The 26,470-nt window shown below is 38.6% G+C and overlaps 1 protein-coding gene across 1 annotated transcript in view; it reads left to right on the top strand.

The window, feature by feature from the left end:
* The window catches only part of LOC116510773 (protocadherin alpha-C2-like), a 64,066-nt gene that overhangs the window by 14,582 nt on the left and 23,014 nt on the right, over window positions 1–26,470 (top strand).

Below are 26,470 nucleotides of genomic sequence, written 5' to 3'. Positions count from 1 at the left end.
TTCAATGTCCATTCTTGAATTGTAGGCAAGTCTTCCTTCTTCCAATATTGCGCCACCAACAGTCTTGCTGCAGTTATCAGGTGCAGAATCAAATTGGTCTCTACCACTGTAAAGTCAGTACATATACCTAGTAAAAATAACTGAGGACTAAACTTTATCCTTCTTTTAAAAACAATTTGCATGACCCACCATATTTTTATCCAAAATGCCTTAACCTTTTGGCAGGTCCACCATATATGATAATATGTAGCATCGAGAGAGCCACACCTCCAACATTTAGGCTGTACATTCGGATACATAGAAGCCAACTTTTTAGGATCTAAATGCCATCTATAGAACATCTTGTAAAAATTTTCTCTCAGATTTTGAGCTTGTGTAAATTTCACATTTCTTACCCAGATTCTTTCCCATGTATCCAACATTATTGGTTCCTCAATATTTTGAGCCCATTTTATCATACAATCTTTAACTAATTCTGTTTCCGAATCCATCTGTATTAATACATTATATATCCTCTTTATATGCATTAAGCTTTGATCTCTTATTTGTTTAAACAGATTATCCTCAACTTGAATAAAACCAATTTTTTGATCTATTTTCCACCTAGCCTGTAATTGCCCATACTGGAACCATGTTTGGACTACCTTCTCCTCTTTTAATACCTCTAAAGATTTTAATTGTAATACCCCCCTTTCCGAGGTAAGAAGCTGTCTGTAGGTAATTCTGTCCTGTTTTTGTGCTGTATTCATATTTTCAATTGCGTGTCTAGGAATTGCCCACATGGGTATCTTGTCATTTAATTTATATTGGTATTTCTTCCAAACCCGCAATAAAGCATTTCTTAAAATATGACTTTTAAAGTTCTTATCCAATTTTTTGTTGAATAACAGGTAAGCATGCCAACCAAATACCAGATCGTGTCCCTCAATGTTCAATATTCTATCATTGGTTAAGTGAATCCAATCACTAATTACAGATAATGCCACTGCATCATAATATAGTTTTAAATTAGGTAGTTTCAATCCTCCTCTCTCACGTACATCTTGCATTATTTTCATCTTTACCCTCGGCTTCTTTCCTGCCCACACAAATTTGTTGATACCCTTCTGCCATTCTAAAAGGTTCGCATCTTTTTTAAGTATAGGTAACATTTGGAAGAGAAATAAAAATTTTGGTAAAATGTTCATTTTCACTGCCGCTATCCTACCCAGCAAAGATAAGTGCAATTTCTCCCATTTTTTCATCTCTGTCTGTATGCTATGCCAAAGTGGTTCATAATTATGCTTATATAATTTCCCATTTGAAGTTAAAATGTTAACTCCAAGATATTTGACTTTTTTAACTACCTCACATCCTAGCATCACTCCTAATTCTTCCTTTTGTTTAATATTCATATTTATAGCTAATATTTTGGTTTTTCCTAAGTTTATTTTAAAGCCCGACACTTGACCATATTGATTAATCATATTCATTAAAACCATACTAGATTCCTGCGGTTGTTCCAATATTATGACCAAATCATCCGCAAAAGCGCGGACTCTATATTCTTGCTGCCTAATCTTGATCCCTTTTAAACCATCCAAGCCCCGTATTTTATTCAACAATACTTCCAAAGTTATAATAAACAATAATGGGGACAAAGGACAGCCCTGTCTTGTACCTTTTCCAATTTGAAAAGAGTCTGTTAGACTTCCATTGACTATGATTTGTGCTGTTTGCTGTTGGTATATTGCTTTAATTGACTGTAAGAAATTATCTCCTATCTGCATTTTTTGCAGTATCTTCAACAGAAATTGCCAGTTAACTCGATCAAAGGCCTTCTCAGCATCCAAAAATATATAAACGCAGCAGGGATCTGGTTGTTCTTTCCCAAATATTCTAGTGCATTAATAATTAATCTAACATTACTTTTCATCTGTCTCCCTTGTATAAAACCGGTTTGGTCCGTATGTATCAATTGTTGAGTGACCAACATTAACCTATTTGCTAATATTTTAGTAAAAATTTTATAATCTACATTCAGTAATGAAATAGGTCTATAATTTTTGGGTTGAGTAGTATCTTGATCTTCTTTGGGTATCAAAGATATAAACGCTGTCTTCCAAGATGGAGGGACTTTACCTTCCGTTTGAATCATATTAAATAATTCTCTAAGAGGTTCTACCATTTCTAACTGTAAGTTTTTATAGTAAACCGCTGTCAAGCCATCTGTACCTGGTGCTTTCCCTGACTTTAATTGCTTAATTACCTGCAGGATTTCCCCCGAGGTTATTGGTTGATTCAATTTTTGCCTGTGTTCTTCTCTAACTGAAGGTATTTTCTCTTTGTCTAAATATTTGTCTATGTCTAAACCATTAATTTTATCCCCTTTATACAGTTCTGTAAAAAATTCCCAGAAAGCCTTTTGAATCTCTTCCTGTTGAAACACCTCCTTCCCTCTGTAAATCAGTTTAGATATATTTCGAGTTTTCCTTTTTTTCCTAATCTGATAAGCTAACCATCTGCCAGGTTTGTTTGCATTACAAAAAGTATTGTGTTTTGCATATAATAGATTAGTAGCCACCTGGTCAGAGATCAACATGTCAAATTGAGATTTTAATATGTTAATAGCTTCCTTAACCTTTGTATCGTCTGGGTTCATTGTTAACTCCAGCTCTTTTCTCTTAATTTCCTCTTCCAGTTCTGTTCGTTTTAACCCTTGCTTATTTCTATGTGTTTTATTTATATTCATCAAAACTCCTCTCATATACGCTTTGCTTGCGTCCCATACAAATTCCATAGATGTACCCTTATTCATATTCAAAACAAAATATTCAGATAGTAATTTTTTACAATCATTAATATACTTTTCATATCTAAATAAGTTTTCATTCAATCTCCAAGACCTTCTTGCCTGCACTACCCTTCCCAACTCCATCCAAACTGGGTTATGGTCCGAAAGGATCCTAGCTGCAATCTTTGTTTTCTTGACCCTAGAAAGCAAATCATTAGTGGTTAGAATAAAATCAATCCTTGAGAGGGATTGATGCCTGTCCGAGAAGAAAGTGAAGTCACATTCCTCTGCATTTCTTTCTCGCCAAATATCTCTCAATTCAAAATCATCCATAATGTCAAAGAAAGATTTGGGTAACTTTGCTCGCATCTTGGTATTTAGGCGGGAAATCTTCTTATCTCTCTTAGTGTCTATCACTCCATTCCAGTCACCCAATAGTATACAGGAACTATAGTCCCACTGTACTAATTTAGCATGAAGATTTCTATAGAATCTATCTTGCTGTTGATTGGGAGCATAAATTCCCAAAAGTAATGTCTTTTTCCCTTCTAAGATTAAGTCTAAAGCAATATATCTTCCGAAGGGATCTGCTTCTATTAATTCAGCTTTCATATCTTTTCTTAAGTATACAACTATACCATTCTTCTTTTCCATAGCAGAAGCTGCAAAATGTTGACCAAGTTTTGAGTTGATCAAATATTTTTGATCAGTTGACTTGATATGAGTTTCTTGCAAACAAATTACATCGTTCTTAAACTGTTTGAGATAATGAAATATTTTCTTCCTCTTCTGTGGAGAGTTCAGTCCGTTGACATTCCATGTTAAAATCTTAGTTGTCATCTTTGGTTGGTTGAAGCATTTTTAAAGCTTCCTGCACGGCCTGTTTAACCTTAGGTCTAGCTCCTCCCATTGCTTCCAGATTTGTTGTTGTAGATCCTTGATCGATGGCCGATGAATGTTGATGCTGTTGCTTTTTAGCTTGTTTCTCCATACGTCTAGTAGTCATGCGGCTAGGTCTTGGTTCCATAGCACCTTGCACTTCTAGAGAAGAAAGATGCTCCATCTTGTCTGGTGGTTGTGTAGTTTGCTGTCTATCCTGTCCTTCTTGTAGTCTTTCTCTAGGTCCAGATGGTGCAGGGTGTCCGGCCTTCAATATATTATAATAAAAATCTCGGGCTTTCCATACAGAGTTGAGGCGGTACCTTTGCTTATCAAATGTAAATATGATGCCAAATGGTGCATCCCATCTATACTGTATCTGACGATTTCTGAGTTCTTCGACCAAAAAAGCGTAGTCTCTCCTGGCTCTTAACATTGGAGGTGGTATCTCTTTCAAAACAACCAGGTCTTGACCGCCAATTTGAAGCTTAGTGTTATAAGATGCTTGCAGTACCATATTTCTAAACTCTCTTGTAGTAAAATATATAACGATGTCTCGAGGAAGCTGCTTCTGCTTTGCCAGCCAGGAGTTAACGCGGTAAGCTCTGTCAATTTGCCAGTCTTGATTGGTCCCTGGTCTTCCCATCAGGCGGTCAAAAGCTTCCGATAGGATCTGTTTCAGGTTCTCCTGTTTCTCCTCACACAGCCCCCTTACTCTTAATGCGAACTCCATTTGTCGGTACTGTATCATAATAATTTCTTTTTCAGCATTTTCCACTTTTTGTTCCACCACCTCTGTTTTCAATGTCAAGTTAGCATTGGCATCATTAAGAACCTCTAGAGTATCTTCCACTCCAGAAATATGTTCTGTTAATACAGTTACAAGACTCAGCATGTCGTCTCTAATTTTATCAACCTTAGCATCAAATTTCTCATACAGCTCCTGTTTAAGTCCTTTTATTTCACTTTTAATTTCTTCTTTCATTTCTTTTATTTCCTCTTTTCTCTCCTGCTTTACCACCTCTCTATTATCTCTAAACTTATCTTCCATTTTAATTGTCTGTGCATTAAGAGCCTCGCTTAGATTACTCAGGAAAAATTCTTTCGTTAACACATCCCCAGCAGGGGGTGTAGGAAGCGGAGGCTGCAGCTTTGTGCCAGGCACTGAGGATGTGCCCCTGGAAGTAGAGGGTGACGACTTCAAGTTAATATTTGGTTTTGAGGCCATTTCAAAATTTATCTGCCTGCAGTTAATAAAACTCTATTGCCTGAATATGCAGCTTTAAGTAAAGAGGCTTTTATTTTGAAGTTTAAGGCTTGGCAAAACTTTCAGTGAGTAAACATTGTAACAAGACCATTCAGCAGATTCATCACCATTTAACTTCCAAATAAGCAAGGTTAATGAAGGAGTAAAATTCTTCTATTGTAAAACCAAAACAAATGATAAGCAATCTCTTTTGTTTTGAATTCTTGTGAGGATTAGCAAAAAGTGTTCGTTATTACCGGAGAAACCAGCCTGCTCGGCGCCATTTTAGAAGCCTCTGAGTAAATAATTTTTCGGAGGAGAAAAAGAAAAGAAGCTAAAATGTTGATAAGCAATTATTGTCCACAGTAAACGGATCCAGCTCGTGATAAGAATAAATCAAACAAAACTTTGAGCAGAGTGGGAGAGACCTACTTTGTCCTGCACAAGGCAGTTTGAAGTTCCCAGCACGGACAGCCGTTCTGCCTTGGGCTAGCCCCCCTTTCCTTGCAAGCACAAAAGCTGCAAAAATCGAAGAGCATTTGCCAGCAAAACAGTTTCTTCTTTCCTTCTTGCCTGAAGGATAAGAAAACCTGATAAGACGTCAGATGGAAGATCCTCTAAACAGGTACGTAGCCAGGAATTCGGAGGCAGCTGATTTTTTGCTGCCCCCACCAGTAGGCTCCTCCCAGGAAGACTTTAATATAATTTTTATTAAACATTATTACCTTTAAAAAACAGGAAGAAAAATACAACGACATAAATACAACGACATAAGCAAAACAAATCATACATAACAATATAAAGTAAAACATACAGATACAAATGCCGTTTTAAACATACAACCCCCCCCCCCCCCCCGGTGACAGTCATTCACAGCCCAGTTTTTTCTTTCTTTCCTCATTATTAAGTCTCTAAGCCACATCTTCTCATTGCAAGATTCAGGGATCTATTACGGTATCTATGTTAACTTTCCCCATTTTAAGTCCCTGCTGTTCTCCTAGTCGCCCACATATACCATAGGTTCCAGCTAAGATAATGTTCTGTTTCTCCTTTGTCCCTCAGCCAACCCGTCATTCTGTCCATTTCTGCACATTCGTAGATCTTTTTAACTATAGCATCTTCCGACGGTATAGTGGTGGATTTCCAAAATTGTGCATAGGTTATTCTTGCGGCCACAATTATATGCAGGCTCAAATGCCATATTGAACTGCTTATGTTATCTGGTTTGATGCTTAGTAACAAGTTCTCAGGTCTCCATTCAATGTTTGCCCCGGTAACCTCTTTTAACCATTTTTTAATCCTTTTCCAATATTTCGTGGCCTCAGTACAGGACCACCAAATATAATAGAATGTGCCATCCTTTCTTCCACATTTCCAACACAATGGAGATAACCCAGGAAACATTTTGGCTAACCTCGTTGGGGGGAAGTGCCACCTCTAAACCATCTTGTATATGTTTTCTTTGAATGCAGTAGATGTTGTAAGTTTAATGGTCTTACTCCATAGATCCCACCATTTGCCCATTTCAATTTCATAACCTAGGTTTCTCTCCCATACTATTAGAAGGCTTTTGTCCATCTCTTCATTAGTATCTTGGCAGGTCAAAAATTGGTAGATCTTCGATAACATTTTCTTGTCTCCACCTCATTACTTTTGATGGCAGGATGCCAGCAAGATGCAAAGCCGAAGATGGCAGACCTGACACTTTGGAAGGATTGGGCCCATAATATCTTTGGTAACCTTTAAGAGCAGTCCTATTCAGGCATTGCATTAATAATAGATGTAAACACTACTGGGTAATTCCCACCCTGATTTTGTATGTGGTTTCTCCTCTGATGCCTCGAAATATAACAGGAATATCTTCAGGCAGAAAATCTTTTCATAAACAGTTTCAGGTGCCCAGCTGAACAAAAGATTTCATGCAGTTTGGCATTGGCATTCAGCTAAATCAATTCCTTTCCCTGCAGTACTTTGCACTGCAAGTCTAGAAGTCCAAAGGAGGAGTTTTTCATTGATAGATATATTTGCCATGACAGTGTTTACCATTTACATATTTATTTTCTTTTATTTACAAAAATACAAAAAACAAAAAAAACAAACAGAAAAACAAACACAACACTGGGAATGAAAAGAAAAAGCTTGTGTACAAAAAAGAAAAAAGATTCAAAATGTCAAAATAAATCTAACATTAAACATAAAGAATTCATCCTGGCTGGATGCTGAAAAGTAAGTAAAAAAATCCAAAAAATCAATAGGCTCTCCTCCCCTTACATCAAGGGTGTGAAACTGGATATCTTCAAGGGCTGGATCTGCATTTTAGTTCTCCTCCATGGGTTGGGGGGGAGGGAGGGGGGGAGACAGGACAGATGCCTCCTGCCACATCCTGCCGACCAAAATGGGTCATGGGGGGGGGGGCACACGTGGGCCCCTCTGCCCTGTTTTTGCCCTGAACGGCCTCCTGCAGCACTTTACCTGCCAAAACAGGGTGTGTAGACCGTGTGAGTCTCCCCCACTTTGTTTTCACCCTCCATGGCTCCTGTAGCACTCTGCCAGCTATAATTGGGCCACACAGAAGCCTCCTGACTGCTGCAGGAGGCTATGGAGGCTGAAAACAGGCCGGAGGGGGGGGAGGTCTCTGTGCATCCCGTTTTTCGCTGACAGTGTGCTTCATGAGTCCATGGAGGGAGGAAACGAGGCATGCGGGGGTGCAGAGGTACTGCAGACCAGTGCTTTGATATTTCCAAGCCAGCCCCGTGGGCCAGATTTAAGCACCTGGTGGGCCAGATCTTGCCCGCTGTCCTTGAGTTTGACACGCCTGCTTTATGTGATGGGTCTACAAATAGTTAGAAGCTTTCCCAACCATATTTATCAATAATGCTATATAAACCACCTTCAATACACATTACATAAACATGACAGAAATAAATAAATTATGCATATACCCACTTATATTATATGACACAGAGAACAGCACAATTTAATTTGGTTGAATACATGTACATAGCAAGAAAAATGAATTTTGTAAGTTTATCAGATGGATGGTGTAGGGAACAAAGCTGTTACAGGATTGGGTAGTTCTATTAGAAGTACTTCGAAATACTCCCCAGAAGGGAGCAACAGAAACAGACCATAAAATGGATATGTGGGGTCCCTGACAATGCTTTGAGCTCTAAGAACATAGCGATTATAAGCAGTATCATGAATAATGGGAAACGAGCTTCCTATAATCTTCTCAGCTGTCCTTACTACTCTCTGTGTGGACTCTCTATCTGAGGCACTGCTACCACCAAACCAAACTGCATCACCCAAATAGTGATGCAGTTTGTTAAAATGCTCTCAATCATGCCTCTGTAAAAAGTGGCCAGACAGAAGGGGCAAGATGTGCTTCCTCTCCTCATCCAACATAGGAAATGCAGATGCTGGTTTGCATACTTCACTAAGGGTGATGTGTTGAGAGATCAGTTCAGATTGTAAGTTATCTGCACCCCCCCAGATATTTAATAGTGTTGACCACCTCTATAGCTCTGTAGTTGCATCCTTGATGCTGGGTGGAGTATGACTATGCCGGGTCTTTCTAAAATCTCCTTTGTTTTATTTTTTTTTATTTTTTTTAAAACAGAACTTTTTTATTTTTCTTTAAAAAAAACACAAATATGTCATCATTTGTCAATCATTAAGACATTGAAGTACAATTTTTTTTTGTTGTGTGTGCCCCTCCCTCCCTCCACCCCCACCCCCCTCCTCCTTCCCCCCCCCGACTTCCCAGAACCCGTACACGGTATGGATTTTTAACTAACACAGTCTAAAATCTATTGAGAAAAAAGAAATAAAGAAATTAATGACATTCTAGATTGACCTTAGCTGCTTCTTACTGAACTGACTTTTAACAGTTTAAATCATTTCTGATCTTAAGCATAGGCTAACTGGAATTTCTTAGTCACGTATTTATTTTGTATATAGTCAATCCATTTTTTCCAGTCTCGTTTATATATCTCATTTGAATGATCTTTGAGATATGCCGATATTTTAGCCATCTCGGCTAAGTTTGTTACTTTCAATGTCCATTCTTGGATTGTAGGCAAGTCTTCCTTCTTCCAATATTGCGCCACCAACAGTCTTGCTGCAGTTATCAGGTGCAGAATCAAATTGGTCTCTACCACTGTAAAGTCAGTACATATACCTAGTAAAAATAACTGAGGAATAAACTTTATCCTTCTTTTAAAAACATTTTGCATGACCCACCATATTTTTATCCAAAATGCCTTAACCTTTTGGCAGGTCCACCATATATGATAATATGTAGCATCGAGAGAACCACACCTCCAACATTTAGGCTGTACATTCGGATACATAGAAGCCAACTTTTTAGGATCTAAATGCCATCTATAGAACATCTTGTAAAAATTTTCTCTCAGATTTTGAGCTTGTGTAAATTTCACATTTCTTACCCAGATTCTTTCCCATGTATCCAACATTATTGGTTCCTCAATATTTTGAGCCCATTTTATCATACAATCTTTAACTAATTCTGTTTCCGAATCCATCTGTATTAATACATTATATATCCTCTTTATATGCATTAAGCTTTGATCTCTTATTTGTTTAAACAGATTATCCTCAACTTGGATAAAACCAATTTTTTGATCTATTTTCCACCTAGCCTGTAATTGCCCATACTGAAACCATGTTTGAACTACCTTCTCCTCTTTTAATACCTCTAAAGATTTTAATTGTAATACCCCCCTTTCCGAGGTAAGAAGCTGTCTGTAAGTAATTCTGTCCTGTTTTTGTGCTGTATTCATATTTTCAATTGCGTGTCTAGGAATTGCCCACATGGGTATCTTGTCATTTAATTTATATTGGTATTTCTTCCAAACCCGCAATAAAGCATTTCTTAAAATATGACTTTTAAAATTCTTATCCAATTTTTTGTTGAATAACAGGTATGCATGCCAACCAAATACCAGATCGTGTCCCTCAATATTCAATATTCTATCATTGGTTAAATGAGTCCAATCACTAATTACAGATAATGCCACTGCATCATAATATAGTTTTAAATTAGGTAGTTTCAATCCTCCTCTCTCACGTACATCTTGCATTATTTTCATCTTTACCCTCGGCTTCTTTCCTGCCCACACAAATTTGTTGATACCCTTCTGCCATTCTAAAAGGTTCGCATCTTTTTTAAGTATAGGTAACATTTGGAAAAGAAATAAAAATTTTGGTAAAATGTTCATTTTCACTGCCGCTATCCTACCCAGCAAAGATAAGTGCAATTTCTCCCATTTTTTCATCTCTGTCTGTATGCTATGCCAAAGTGGTTCATAATTATGCTTATATAATTTCCCATTTGAAGTTAAAATGTTAACTCCAAGATATTTGACTTTTTTAACTACCTCACATCCTAGCATCACTCCTAATTCTTCCTTTTGTTTAATATTCATATTTATAGCTAATATTTTGGTTTTTCCTAAGTTTATTTTAAACCCGACACTTGACCATATTGATTAATCGTATTCATTAAAACCATACTGGATTCCTGCGGTTGTTCCAATATTATGACCAAATCATCCGCAAAAGCGCGGACTCTATATTCTTGCTGCCTAATCTTGATCCCTTTTAAACCATCCAAGCCCCGTATTTTATTCAACAATACTTCCAAAGTTATAATAAACAATAATGGGGACAAAGGACAGCCCTGTCTTGTACCTTTTCCAATTTGAAAAGAGTCTGTTAAATTTCCATTGACTATAATTTGTGCTGTTTGCTGTTGGTATATTGCTTTAATTGACTGTAAAAAATTATCTCCTATCTGCATTTTTTGCAGTATCTTCAGCAGAAATTGCCAGTTAACTCGATCAAAGGCCTTCTCAGCATCCAAAAATATAAACGCAGCAGGGATCTGGTTGTTCTTTCCCAAATATTCTAATGCATTAATAATTAATCTAACATTACTTTTCATCTGTCTCCCTTGTATAAAACCTGTTTGGTCCATATGTATCAATTGTTGAATGACCAACATTAACCTATTTGCTAATATTTTAGTAAAAATTTTATAATCTACATTCAGTAATGAAATAGGTCTATAATTTTTGGGTTGAGTAGTATCTTGATCTTCTTTGGGTATCAAAGATATAAACGCTGTCTTCCAAGATGGAGGGACTTTACCTTCCGTTTGAATCATATTAAATAATTCTCTAAGAGGTTCTACCATTTCTAACTGTAAGTTTTTATAGTAAACCGCTGTCAAGCCATCTGTACCTGGTGCTTTCCCTGACTTTAATTGCTTAATTACCTGCAGGATTTCCCCCGAGGTTATTGGTTGATTCAATTTTTGCCTGTGTTCTTCTCTAACTGAAGGTATTTTCTCTTTGTCTAAATATTTGTCTATGTCTAAACCATTAATTTTATCCCCTTTATACAGTTCTGTAAAAAATTCCCAGAAAGCCTTTTGAATCTCTTCCTGTTGAAACACCTCCTTCCCTCTGTAAATCAGTTTAGATATATTTCGAGTTTTCCTTTTTTTCCTAATCTGATAAGCTAACCATCTGCCAGGTTTGTTTGCATTACAAAAAGTATTGTGTTTTGCATACAATAAATTAGTAGCTACCTGGTCAGAGATCAACATGTCAAATTGAGATTTTAATATGTTAATAGCTTCCTTAACCTTTGTATCGTCTGGGTTCATTGTTAACTCCAGCTCTTTTCTCTTAATTTCCTCTTCCAGTTCTGTTCGTTTTAACCCTTGCTTATTTCTATGTGTTTTATTTATATTCATCAAAACTCCTCTCATATACGCTTTGCTTGTGTCCCATACAAATTCCATAGATGTACCCTTATTCATATTCAAAACAAAATATTCAGATAGTAATTTTTTACAATCATTAATATACTTTTCATATCTAAATAAGTTTTCATTCAATCTCCAAGACCTTCTTGCCTGCACTACCCTTCCCAACTCCATCCAAACTGGGTTGTGGTCCGAAAGGACCCTAGCTGCAATCTTTGTTTTCTTGACCCTAGAAAGCAAATCATTAGTGGTTAGGATAAAATCAATCCTTGAAAGGGATTGATGCCTGTCCGAGAAGAAAGTGAAGTCATATTCCTCTGCATTTCTTTCTCGCCAAATATCTCTCAATTCAAAATCATCCATAATGTCAAAGAAAGATTTGGGTAACTTTGCTCGCATCTTGGTATTTAGGCGGGAAATCTTCTTCTCTCTCTTAGTATCTATCACTCCATTCCAGTCACCCAATAGTATACAGGAACTATAGTCCCACTGTACTAATTTAGCATGAAGATTTCTATAGAATCTATCTTGCTGTTGATTGGGAGCATAAATTCCCAAAAGTAATGTCTTTTTCCCTTCTAAGATTAAGTCTAAAGCAATATATCTTCCGAAGGGATCTGCTTCTATTAATTCAGCTTTCATATCTTTTCTTAAGTATACAACTATACCATTCTTCTTTTCCATAGCAGAAGCTGCAAAATGTTGACCAAGTTTTGAGTTGATCAAATATTTTTAATCAGTTGACTTGATATGAGTTTCTTGCAAACAAATTACATCGTTCTTAAACTGTTTGAGATAATGAAATATTTTCTTCCTCTTCTGTGGAGAATTCAGTCCGTTGACATTCCATGTTAAAATCTTAGTTGTCATCTTTGGTTGGTTGAAGCATTTTTAGAGCTTCCTGCACGGCCTGTTTAACCTTAGGTCTAGCTCCTCCCACTGCTTCCAGATTTGTTATTGTAGTTCCTTGATCGATGGCTGATGATTGTTGATGCTGTTGCTTTTTAGCTTGTTTCTCCATACGTCTAGTAGTCATGCGGCTAGGTCTTAGTTCCATAGCACCTTGCACTTCTAGAGAAGAGAGATGCTCCATCTTGTCTGGTGGTTGTGTAGTTTGCTGTCTATCCTGTCCTTCTTGTGGTCTTTCTCTGGGTCCAGATGGTGCAGGGTGTCCGGCCTTCAATATATTATAATAAAAATCTCGGGCTTTCCATACAGAGTTGAGGCGGTACCTTTGCTTATCAAATGTAAATATGATGCCAAATGGCGCATCCCATCTATACTGTATCTGACGATTTCTGAGTTCTTCGACCAAAAAAGCGTAGTCTCTCCTGGCTCTTAACATTTGAGGTGGTATCTCTTTCAAAACAGCCAGGTCTTGACCGCCAATTTGAAGCTTAGTGTTATAAGACGCTTGCAGTACCATATTTCTAAGCTCTCTTGTAGTAAAATATATAACGATGTCTCGAGGAAGCTGCTTCTGCTTTGCCAGCCAGGAGTTAACGCGGTAAGCTTTGTCAATTTGCCAGTCTTGGTTGGTCCCTGGTCTTCCCATCAGGCGATCAAAAGCTTCCGATAGGATCTGTTTCAGGTTCTCCTGTTTCTCCTCACGCAGCCCCCTTACTCTTAATGCGAACTCCATTTGTCGGTACTGTATCATAATAATTTCTTTTTCAGCATTTTCCACTTTTTGTTCCACCACCTCTGTTTTCAATGTCAAGTTAGCATTGGCATCATTAAGAACCTCTAGAGTATCTTCCATTCCAGAAATATGTTCTGTTAATACAGTTACAAGACTCAGCATGTCGTCTCTAATTTTATCAACCTTAGCGTCAAATTTCTCATACAGCTCCTGTTTAAGTCCTTTTATTTCACTTTTAATTTCTTCTTTCATTTCTTTTATTTCCTCTTTTCTCTCCTCTCTATTATCTCTAAACTTATCTTCCATTTTAATTGTCTGTGCATTAAGAGCCTCGCTTAGATTACTCAGGAAAAATTCTTTCGTTAACACATCCCAGCAGGGGGCGTAGGAAGCGGAGGCTGCAGCTTTGTGCCAGGCACTGAAGATGTGCCCCTGGAAGTAGAGGGTGACGACTTCAAGTTAATATTTGGTTTTGAGGCCATTTCAAAATTTATCTGCCTGCAGTTAGTAGAACTCTATTGCCTGAAGATGCAGCTTTAAGTAAAGAGGCTTTTATTTTGAAGTTTAAGGCTTAGCAAAACTTTCAGTGAGTAAACATTGTATCAAAACCGTTCAGCAGATTCATCACCATTTAACTTCCAAATAAGCAAAGTTAATGAAGGAGTAAAATTCTTCTATTGTGAAACCAAACATATGATAAGCAATCTCTTTTGTTTTGAATTCTTGTGAGGATTAGCAAAAAGTGTTCGTTATTACCGGAGAAACCAGCCTGCTCGGCGCCATTTTAAAAGCCTCTAAGTAAATAATTTTTCGGAGGAGAAAAAGAAAAGAAGCTAAAATGTTGATAAACAATTATTGTCCATGCAGTAAACGGATTCAGCTCGTGATAAGATTAAATCAAACAAAACTTTGAGCAGAGTGGGGGAGACTTACTTTGTCCCTGCACAAGGCAGTTTGAAGTTCCCAGCACGGACAGCCGTTCTGCCTTGGGCTAGCCCCCCTTTCCTTGCAAGCACAAAAGCTGCAAAAATCGAAGAGCATTTGCCAGCAAAAGTTTCTTCTTTCCTTCTTGCCTGAAGGATAAGAAAACCTGATAAGACGTCAGATGGAAGATCCTCTAAACAGGTACGTAGCCAGGAATTCGGAGGCAGCTGATTTTTTGCTGCCTCCACCAGCAAGCTCCTCCCAGGAAGTCGCCTCTCCTTTGTTTTATTAATGTTTAGAACCATGTTACTTTTATTGCGCCAGTTCACCAGAGCCTACATCTCTTCCCTATAAACATCTTCATTGTCATCCCAGATAAGACCTACCACTGCCATGTCATCTGCATACTTCACAATATGATTCATAGCAGATTTGGCACTGCAGTTGTGAGTCATCCACTTGTGAGTCATCAAATTATCCAATCTTTTAACCATACCAAACAACAGGCATCATAATATAATTTAAGATCTGGCAAATTCAGACCTCTTCTTTCTTTAGCATTCTGCAAAAGCTTATATTTAATTCTTGGGTTTTTTTTAAATTTTGCCAAATAATTTAGATAAATATATCTCTGTCACTGTTTAAAATAGTATTTAATCAATATCAGTATGGTCTGGAATAAAAATAACAATCTTAGTAATGCGTTCATTTTAATTACTGAAATTCTTCCTATCAATGACAAATCTAGTTTTCCTTATCTACTTAAATCCAACTTTATCTCCTTCCATATTTTAACATAATTCTTTTTATATAACTTAGAAATTTTCTTAGTAAGAATCATCCCCGAATACTGTAGTTTTTTCAGAACTTTTAAACCAGTTTATATTCCAATTTGTTTTGTCTTCTGCATTAGTCAAAGTTGATATCTTTAGTTTAGTTATTTTTAAACCGCCATCTCTCCAAAATTTTAATCTTCCTCTTAACATATTCAATATTATCTAGTGAATCTTATACCATCAATACCAAACCATTAGCAAAAATATAAATTTGTACTAATGTGCATTATTTTGTAGTCCTTTTACTCTAATATTGTCTATATATTCTATATTGTCTAATATCCTATTTAACAGTTCCAACATCAGAATAAATAGTAACTCTAAACAGCTTACAATATATATCAATTAAAATTTCCATAAAATCATAATAAAACAATTCATAATCAAAAAAACCTTCACCACTGTTAATAAAAATAACGCCTACCATTAGGAAGACCTTCCTGCTTGAATGCCCTATAAAAAGCTTCCTCAGTCATTTCAGCTCACTTAATATTAAAAAAAAAAAATTCCACAGGCAAACATTAACTTCACCAATTTATTTCACTTAAAGAACCTGTGTCAGTTTAGGACCACCACTGGTTTTAACTGCTGAGTGTTTTTTTTATCTCCAGTGGCGCAAGGGTAGTGTTTGAATTGCAGAACTGTGATTTTACTGAGCTTCTGACGGTTCACTGACAAAAGGGTGAACGACAAAATCGCGCCCGACTAAACCGCGGTGACAAAACCGTGTGTTCTAAAGCACTCTGACGAATGAGCGCTGAATCGCTCCGACAACAGCACGGCGACAGAAGCGCGCTGTAAAACTAAACCTAACCCTAAACCTAACCCCTAACCCTAAACGTAACCCTAAACGTAATGCTAAACCTAACCCTAAACCTAACCTTAAACCTAACCCTGAACCTAACCCTAAACCTAACCCTGAACCTAACCCTAAACCTAACCCTAACCCTAAACCTAACCCTTACCTTAAGTTAAATCAGCTTTCTGTCGACGCGCTGTTGTAAAGCGCCCTTCTGTCTCCGCGCTGTTGTCGCCGCGTTGATGACGTCACGGTTTTAGCGATGCGGTTTAGTCGGGCATGGTTTTGTCGTTCGCCCTTTTGTCGGGTCATGGCTTCTGACCAATCCATTTTCCCACTTTCTGGAACTACTATATTATCAGATCCCACATTCCATTTCTGAGCCCTTCTGTTGCTCCAGTTTTTTCAAGAAAAAAATGGCTAATCTGGCAAATATGGGTGGTGTGAAACAAGGACATTGATTGGGGAAATGTTTTGCAAGCAATTTATCTATTCCCATCCCATCTTTGTCTGTCTGTGTGAGAGAGAGAGGGAGGGGAGGAATGCTTGTTTTCAAGAAACTCTGAGGAGGGATTTTTTGCTTTTTGCTTTTAGCATTGTTAGATCAGCGACAGTGTATGTAATTTTCAAACTGTTTTTAAAAGTTTGGGAAGTAGAAATGGAGTGTTGAGTGCAAAGAAAGTGAATCTTGCAAATTCCAGTGCAGAAGGCCGTATCTGTCTAATGCAACCTAGCACAGTATTTCTACTGTAGCACTCTCATATTGAGGCATTGTTAGGTGTGAGAAAGAGATGGGGGCTAATGGCATTTGTGATCTTGGAGCTGGAGGGAATTAAGATCCTAACAACGAAATTCCATCTACCAGCGCCATTTTGAATTTGACATTTGACCTAGTTTCTAAATTAACAGACCAGCTTTTGCTTTATGTGACTTGCAAAATGCCATCAATCCACATTGCCTTAGAATAAAATAGAGCAGAATTCAGCTGTCAGTACAATTTCACACTTCTCTGAATATTCAGTTGCACTTTTCAGCATGTAAATACATAAATACATACAAGTGTATCTAAATATATAATCGCATATGTGTTAAAACATATGAAATAAGCATCTTGGTTTTGTGGAATTCAAAATTAGATTTGTCTTTCGCTAAATCCTAGCATCAACTACAACAGAAGAAATACTTTCTTTCTTAAGCATGCGTGTGAATTCTTGGTGATGATGTCCCTAAGGGCATACATATAATTCATTGGTTCCCAAGTGTTTAATCTGTCTGTGACAGATTAAAATAGACCATGATGCTTATTTGCAAAGAAGAAAAGAAAAGGGAAGGGAAGAAAAAGGCATTTCGAGGCATTAAAGCCAAGATCCACCAGGCAGCAGAGCCTTCAGAGACAAGGCTCAGGATATCAGTAATGCCAGAATTAAAGTTCGTCACTGCTGATGAACAGGGGAATCAGGACAGGATTAACATATTGGATGACAAGAAGTTCTGGCAAATGTTCTTCTGTATATACTTTTTTATTTTCCATTTTCATAACATACAATCACATGTATACTATTACATAGCCAATATCCTATTGTATTAAGTAGTAATTACATCAGTTCCTCTTGTCATCACCGCCCAGAAAGATAGAAACCCATTATTAGCTCTTCTGCTCTCCATACACCTCTTTCTTCTACCTCTCTCCTACCTCCTTTCTTCCCTCCAACATCCTTTCCTACTCTACTTCCCCTTCCTTTCTCCTTCTCCTCTCTCTACATTCCACTCCTCCTTATCCTCCTCATCTTCCCCCCTTACCTTCTCTCCTATCCCTCTCTTCCCATCTTTCTTCTCTCCTCTGCTTCCCACTCTTCCTCTCATTGGTGTATTTCCGCTTCTGGCAAATGTTCTGTAGTGAAACATTTTGAGATTGAAATCTGGATCTCTTGCAGGGGGAAGAAAGACGTTTTGCCTGAGTGTTGGGCTTCTCACATATCCAGCGCTTTGCTCCATTCATAACTCTTTAAAAGACTAAAGGGCTTGCTACTACCATTCAGCATGTGCTGCAGTACCTAAATGATAAATCAGTTCCACTCCTGCCTTCTTCTGCTGCCATCTTCCGTTCTCTTTCTTAGGAAGGGCCAGCTAGGTGTAGTTGCAGAATATCAAAAGCAATTTGGAGGAAAAAAAATCTGGATCTGCTTTAAAAACTAAGGGGAAAATTTAGAGCTGCATTTCAATTCCTTATCCATAAATGTCTCCCAGCTCTCAGTATTCATGTATTTACTAGTTGTGCAGATCATATAACAGTGGAGAGATGATGGGAGTGAGAACTCAGGCTTGAGCTGATGGGCATTTGGAGATATTTGTGTCACTACTAATCCAACAGTAAGGTAGAGGAGAGGTCTTAAAAGGAATGACGAGGAAACTTGTTTCTTTGACTACAGATGATTATGGTGATGGAAAGTCTGCCTGATTATATTAATGAAGTGTATCTACCAGATGAAACCGAACACTAGAAGGAAGAAGCTGAAGAGAGTACTTACTGAAATATCAATAAAAGATACCAAGCAAAATAAATTGCTTTCATAATATTAAAAAGGAAAAGAGAAATATAACATTTTGAGCTTAGTAACAAAAGTTCTATTTATAAATAGTAAAAGAAAAGAAAGGGGTGGGGGAGAACAAAGTAAATTTGAATAAATGTTGGATTTTAAAAACTTTCATTTCTTTGTTCTCCTATTAATTTCAGCATCTATTGGTGTAAACTTTAGAAGTCATGCTCTAAATATTTATATTTGCCTTGCTGCATAATGTATAATATATGGAGTCACTCTAGCTTGAATTTAGTTAAATTTGTGCTTGTATGTACTGTATACTTTTTTGCTGTTGTTATATCTTCTCCAAGATCATTTCATCAGTGCTATGCCTTTTTTCTAGATTGTGCAAAACATTTGCAGCCATAAGCATACATCTTAAAAATTATCACATCTTTATTGATATGTTCTGGAATTATAACCAGTTACAAAAGTTTTATTTTGAATTTAATCCCTAAGATTCTCTGAAGAGTACTTTGCAGGTAGTCCTCAACTTACGACCACAATTGAGCCCCAAATTTTTGTTGCTGTGAGTATTTGTTAAACGAGTTTTATGACCTTTCTTGCCACAGTTGTGAAGTGAATCATTGCAGTTATTAAGTTAATAACGTTGTTAAATTAATGTGGCTTCCCATTAACTTTGTCTGAAAGTTACAAAAAGTGATCACATGACCCTGGGACACTGCAATTGTAAGGACCTGCCCCAGCTGGTTCCTCAGGAAAGTAAAACTCTTGAATCCATTAAGTTCAATCAAAAGAACTTTTACTGAGAGAAAGTAGTTGCAGCAGAGCAAAGCGGAACCTGAAAAGTACTCATAAAGCACAAAGCAATTCTTCCGTTTCCCCAAACCAAACCCCCTGACTAGTCCACCGGCAGCCAATATGATGCAAGGTTACTCAGAGAATGCTGAGGTGCTTGGAGATAACAGTTTACTCTCAGGGCACAATGGTCTTGAACCAAGGATGGAACTGACTGGGAGGAAGTCTGCCCATTTCTGAGACAATCCCTCCTCCCTAATTCCCACACAGTTACAGCAAAAGCATGCGAAAAATGCCAGCAAGCCTTCCTTCTACCCACCTTCCAATAGAATGGCAGGTGGACCTGAATGCGCCCACTGAACAGCAACACTAGTCATGGAGAACAAAACAAAACAAACAGGGAGAGAGGAAACATAAACAAGAGAAATGTCATTTGGGTTGGACCCAATCAGGACACTGATTATGGAAGCATTGACAAGTTTGGGGCTCTAACATGGTGATATCCAACTCATTCTGAACTGTTGGGAAATCTTTCCAGGCCATTACGTACTGAAGATTTCCCTTATGCTTATGGGAATCTAGAATTCCCAGATTCAAAATGCTGCTCCCCTTTTATTCATTAATGGCTCCAGGGTTGGTGGAAGCTTAGGTTTAAGGGGAGAAGACATCAGGTTTCAATAAGCTGCAGGGAAACACAGGGTGTATCTGTCGGAGAGACTTGGGCAAGTCTAGTTCTACAGTTAATGGGTTAATGAGTGTTTGATTGGGAAGGGCTCCACAAATTTGGATCCCAGTTTCTTTGATGGTTGTAGAGACTATAGGAAGTGGGTGGAAAGGTAAACTTGGTCACCAATCGTAAATGGCTTGGGTTCCTCATGCGTCTTGTCAGCTTACTACTTATAAGACACGTGCCTCTGCCAGAACCTTCTTCACCACCAGCCATGTAGTTCGAGTTGGAAGACCCAGTCTTTCAGTGATATAACTGGAGGGGGGGGTCACTGAGGGGCAATTCAGATGTAGGGTTGAAGTCCTATCCAGTAGCCACCCTAAAAGAAGTGAATCCATGCTACTATGCATAGAATTATTTATGTCATTTCAGCAAAAGGCACAAATCAGTCCAATCATCTTGCTAATAACTAATATAAAATATTAGATACCTGAGAGTGAAGACATCCGAGATGTGGGGATTGTTATTAAATACAATGGAATTGAAAATATGCCCAATGAGAATAATTAACTGAAGCGCTAATGAGAGAGTTAAAAATTAGGGTGCTTAACGATATATACTAGTAAAATTAATATGAGTTAGCGGGAAACATGAATCCGGCTCACACTTTGTCACAAAAATAGGCTTTTTGGCAGGGGGAGGGGAAATCAAATAATGGACTTTTGAAATATGCATGCCACTAAAAAGTAGATGAATGTAAAATTAAAATATGAAAGATGTTTATTGAATTAATTATCGTACCAGCAAATATACAATGAAGTGTGCTCAGATGCTGAAATACACTATGGTAAATTAATTGGAGAGAGTGGAAAGGAAAGGTAGAGGTAAGAAGAAAGATAGGAGAGAGGGAAATAGAAGGGAGAGGAGAAGTAGGAGAGAAGGAGTGGAAAGAGAAGAGAGAGAAGATGAGAGAAGGGAAAGTAGAGAAAAGAGGGATGACAGAGGGAAGAAAGGAGGTAGGGAGGAGAGAGGGACAGGAGATAGGATGGCAGTGAAATAGGGTATAATATGGTGTATTGAAAGCAGAAGGCAAATGACAGCTGTTCTGGGTTCAGGGACTGATATAATAATGGACAATACAAAAAAAGTTCTGTTTAGATGTAATGTATACTTGTGGTTATATGTATGAAATTAAAATTTAAAAAAACTTTCCCCCAAAAAGATACCTGAGATATTGTTCCAACACTGAGTTTGTACATTCACACCTCCCATTAGTTTGGGATGGCGACTTGAGCTAAGCCCCTGGTCAGTCCCAAGTAGGGTAAGAAACATCCTCCAAACATAGAGGTGAATTGCACCCCTCTGTCTGAAATAATACATTGGGGTGCTCCATGTAGTCTATAGCATGATGCAAGAATTGTTTGGCCAACCAATTCATGCATAGACGAAGCATCCCATCATTTTCATGGAACAGGACAGGGGCACCACCTGGCTTCGGGCCAGTTGAGTGAACCTATAGGCAAGGTTTTTGTCAATGAACAAGCACGGCCCACCTTAACTCCCTCAAAGTCATTGAATACATTTCAGCTTAGATACTTTAGCTCCAGATAAGATTTCTATAGTACAGTCCACTGGTGAAGAGGGAGTTCACCCAAACCCTTTTTGCTGAACACCTCTCTTAGATGTCAATACTCTCTGGGGATAGTGGGACGATCCTTCTCCCATCTCTGTACTTCTGCCCAATTTCCCACCATGGAGATGCTGCCTTCCGGATTCTTGCTCTTGGGGAGGGCCACTCATTTGGATTTTTAGCAGTCTCCTTCTCCAGTTTACATAAGGGTTATACTTTTTAGCTAAGCCAGCCCTAATACCAGGGGCTTTCATTCCTGTGGCTATTATCCAGCTTAAAGTGAGCCCATCCACATCTCATCATGTTCAGCAACAAATTGCTGAGATGCTATTCATCCATCTAGTTCGCAGATGCAATGGGTACTTTCAGCTGCCTCCAACTTCTCAACCAGGGCTGAGTTAACCACCTGGTGCAGCCTGTGTCTAAAGGTGGCTTTTAATTTGAGGTTTAGAAACATAGGTTTATGGGAAGCATCACTGGTGTGACTGGACCACTTACCAAGGGGTCATTGTCAGTGTCAATATCAGTCATCACCTGGCCATCAGCTGGTGGGGTCAGATTTCCCTCATCTTGCTTTGGTGACGGGGTGAACTTGACTTCCATTCCCTTCAGCATTGTTTCTCTGGCCTACTGTGGAGCCTTGGTGGCTTTTTCCAGAGGGCCAGGAAGAGTTTCTTGACTAGCCGCTGATCTTGCACTCTGCTGCTCGGTGCCCCTCCTAGCCACACTTGAAGCAAGAGGGGCTGTGGGTTTTGTGGTTTTGCCACTCTCTTCTCCGGGGTGATTCTTCCATGGTTGGGTCAAACGGTTGTTTTCCACTTCCTCAGCCAGGACATACTAGTCGTGAAGGATGGCAGGGGCTCATCTTCAGATGCATGCATTGTACAGGTGATTGTTTAATCTATATTTGAAGCAACTTATGAGAATGTCCCCACCAGTCATTAAGTCAGCATGTCAGTCACAGAATTCCTTGGTGTATTCTGCCACCATTCTGCAGCCTTGATGCATGTTTTGATGCAGTTCCTCACTTTGCAGTCAGCTAGGGGTCTTTGATTGAAGTTTCTCAGCTCCGGTGCATTCTTGTTGTGGAGTGTCACCAGCCAGCAGGCTGTGGCCCCTTCTAGTGCCAGGATGACGCTTCTCACATTGGCACCCTTGGTAGGGATCTCCTGCCTATATTCTTGCTTGTATATCAGAACATGGACTAAGAAGAATCTTAACTGCTGGGGATCTCATCAAACTTCATGCCAAGGGGTGGGCCTTCCAGTGCTTTGCTTTCACCTAGTCAACTCCCACCAGGGCAGTAGCCCAGCGCCCCACACACACACAAACACACACACACACACACACCCTTGGCACTGTGCCTATAGCAGTTGTGGAAGTCACTGAAACTCAGGCTGTGGTGACTAGTGCCAATGCTCATCCCCCATCTTCTTCCTCTTAGGTTTGTTAAGCCTCGCTAGTAACATCCATGGCATGTGCCTAATGGTTTCAGGGTTTGGAAGTTGTTAATCATGAACTGCATGGCTCGCTTCATCATTAGGTTGGCATGATCGGTTCTCCACCTTCCTTCTCCTCATCCTCAAGCTCTTCCAGCTTGGTTGCCTTTCTTGCTGCTGACCACCTCGGCTGATGGTCACTCCTTTCCTTCTTCCTGCCCAGTCTTCCTTCTTCCCAACTCAAATGGACAAACTGGGTCTTGATGAATCTCCCAGGCTCTCGCTCTCTCCATCCACTTGGAGAGGTTCTGGATGAGGCTTCCCTCCACACTCAGCTTCCTCCTGGTTGCTGCCTTGGGCTGACATCATGTGCACAACCCCCACAGTTGGGCAGTGTGCCTCTCGGGTTGACGACTTTGTAGATTCTGCTAATGTAAGGACTCCCCAGCTGGTCCCTCAGGAAAATAAAACTCTTGAATCCATTAAGTTGACTCAAAAGAACTTTTACTGACAGTGGTTGCAGCAGAGCAAGGCGAAGTTCTGCGTGAAGTACAAAGCAATTCTTCCTGACCAGTTCAGCAGCAGCCAATGTGATAGCACAGCATTTTGAGAATGCTGAGGTACAAGGCAGATTACAGTTCACTTTCTGGGCACGATGGCCTTGGAACCAGGCTGGAACCAGCTGGGAGAGAGTCTGCTCTGTCTCTAAAGACAGTCCCCACTCCCTAATTCCCAAACAGTTACAGCAAAATCAAAAGCATGCAAAAAAATGCCAGCAAGCCTTCCCACCCCCCAAAGAATGGAGGACATAATGGTGGACCTGACAAATCATCATAACTATGATCAGTTGCCAAGCATATGAATTTTGATCATGTGACCATGCGGATGCTGCAATGATAATAAATGTCAAAAACAGTCATTAGTCACTTTTTCAGTGCCTTTGAATAGTAACTAAATGAGCTGTTGTCAGTAAGGACTACCTGTAGTGTACCTTTATTCCTTTCTGGCTCATGGCATTTCCAGTATTATTCTATATAATAGAATAACAGAGTTGGAAGGGATCTTGGAGGTCTTCTAGTCCAACACCCTGCTCAAGGAGAAGACATATCATTTCACACAAATGGCTGTCCAAAATCTTCTTAAAAATCTCCAGTAATAGAGCACCCACAATTTCTGGATGCAAGCCATTCCACTGGTGAATTATTCCAACTGTCAGGAAATTTCTTCTTAGTTCTAGGTTGCTTCTCTCCTTGATTAGTTTTCATCCATTGTTTCTTGTCCTGCCTTCAGGTGCTTTGGAGAATAATTTGACCTCTTGCCTTCTTTCTGGCGCTCTGGCCAGTCTCATAGTTTTCCAGCCAGTTTCCTCGAAACTTCCAAATGAGCTCTTTCACAGGTTGCCCGGCTTGCTTCAACTCTTGGATTTGCGTTCCATTTCCACTTGATGGCCTACATTGTTGAATCTGACTTGCATCAGTTGAACAAATCCATCGGCAGCATCTAGCTCAGGAGCCGCTTCATCATGGAGCTCAGCTATCCATAAAATAAAGATAAGAAAATTGGAGATATTGACAGCGGATTCAGTGTGATTGAAAAAGACAAGAGTGAAATATTGGAATGGGAGATCGACAGACTAGAATTTTACCTCGATTCCAGATTATAGAAAAGAAAAGGGAAAAAATTTGGCAGAAGTAATGATAGAAATTCTGGTAGAAGCATTGGTGATAACCAAAGGGAAGCTGAGGGGTTTCGAGCCTTTACAGATATGCAGTGAAATTCAAGTTGCCAAGAGATGTCCATACAAGACTTACTAAAAAAGCAATTAGAATACAAATACCACAAATGGCAAGAGATAAAAGATTGTACTACTATTGAATGGATATAGGATGATGTAATGAAATGTTATAATAAAATTAATTTGAATTTATTTAAATTTAGAATATTTTGCATAAAATGAAGTAATAATAGTTATAGTCAAATAAATGATTAACAATGATAATTGTATATATATTAGATTGATAATACGAGATTCTATATAAATTGTAAGTGAAGACTATGGTGAGGATGCACAAAAGTTTTGTAACCAATCAACACACTGTCCGTGCTTGTTTGTTTAAAAATATAAAAAATATAAAAAAGAATCCTATTCCAGTCTCCCACACACATATTTAGGAACTGTATATAGACATCATACTTCGAAAAGATCTAGAGAAACTTGTTAAATGTTAGTTTATATTGAATCCAAGAGATTAAATTTCTTGGGATTCTGAATATTTCTTTTTTCTTAAAGTAAGATGTTGGATTGTTAAAATATAAGCTCCGTTCAGCAAATTTATGCTTCTGAACATTTGCTTTTCTTTTACCAAAAGAAAAGCAAAATCTCCTATCAGCTCTATCCATGCAATTTACCTTGCAATTGTTGGTCAATAGCTTTTCAGATAATACAAATTTATTTTTCTTGCTTTGTGTCTGGTAAGAAAGGAAAATATGTCTCTAGTGTGATCCTAAACATATTACATGTTTTAAATTTCTAAGAAATTCTAAGAAATTTTTAAATTCTTACTCTATGTTTTTATTCCTCTTTATCCTAGACCTTACGGATACTCCTTGACTTACAACTGTTTACTTAGTAACAGTTCAAAGTTATGACAGACCTACCTTGGGTCTACATACAACACAGATTCAGTATTACGATGGTCACAGCCCCATGGTCATGTGACTGACTTTTGGGAGAGATCAGTCATGTAACCATCACGGTGGTAAATTGAGAATTACCTGTACCTATGATCAAATTGCAAAATAGGACCCTGATTTAAAAAGAAAAAGAAATTATAGATACTTTGAGTATAATTATTCTTATTTTCTTAAACAAACAAGCAAACAAAATAAAACAGTATATCTGATGTAGGTTCTTGATGAGTAAAACCTACCACTTTAAAAGATCTGCCTGGATCTCTTAGCAACTTCCTTTCTGAAAACAAAAGCATAACATATAGAAATAAAAAGTTGAAGGCACCCTTCAGGCGACCTGAGCTCTAGAGCTAAACTGAGTTTCATGCAGAATATTTCTGGAAATAGCAAGGAAATAGTTTTTGCCTGAGGTTTTTCTTTTCCTTTTCTCCATTTAGTGTGCAATTTTGGAATCTGCTGGTCATCGCTTTCCAAATGCTAATCATGTCTGACCTTGTTTTTTTCCCTAAGATCAGCTAAATGACTAGATCAGTTATGGCAAACCTTTCTATTGTTGGGTGCCAAAAATACGAGGGCACACACCCAATAGCATGTGTGTGTGTGCTAGCGCCCAAAATGCAAAGCTTGCCCACACATGTGCATGCTTGCACAAACTCCCCCATGCTCCCTCCCCCATGCTCCCTCCAAGCTGGGCTTGCTTTTTCCTCTGGGGGCTGGGGGAGGCCGTTTTCGGCCTCCCCAGGCTCAAGGAAAGCCTCCAGAGCCTGGGAAGGGCATAAAATGGGCCCAATGGGCCAACTGGAAGTTCGGAAA

The sequence above is a fragment of the Thamnophis elegans genome, chromosome 6 (assembly GCF_009769535.1).
Source record: "Thamnophis elegans isolate rThaEle1 chromosome 6, rThaEle1.pri, whole genome shotgun sequence".
In the NCBI taxonomy this organism is placed as follows: Eukaryota; Metazoa; Chordata; class Lepidosauria; order Squamata; family Colubridae; genus Thamnophis; species Thamnophis elegans.
This window is presented reverse-complemented; position numbering and strand designations above follow the sequence as displayed.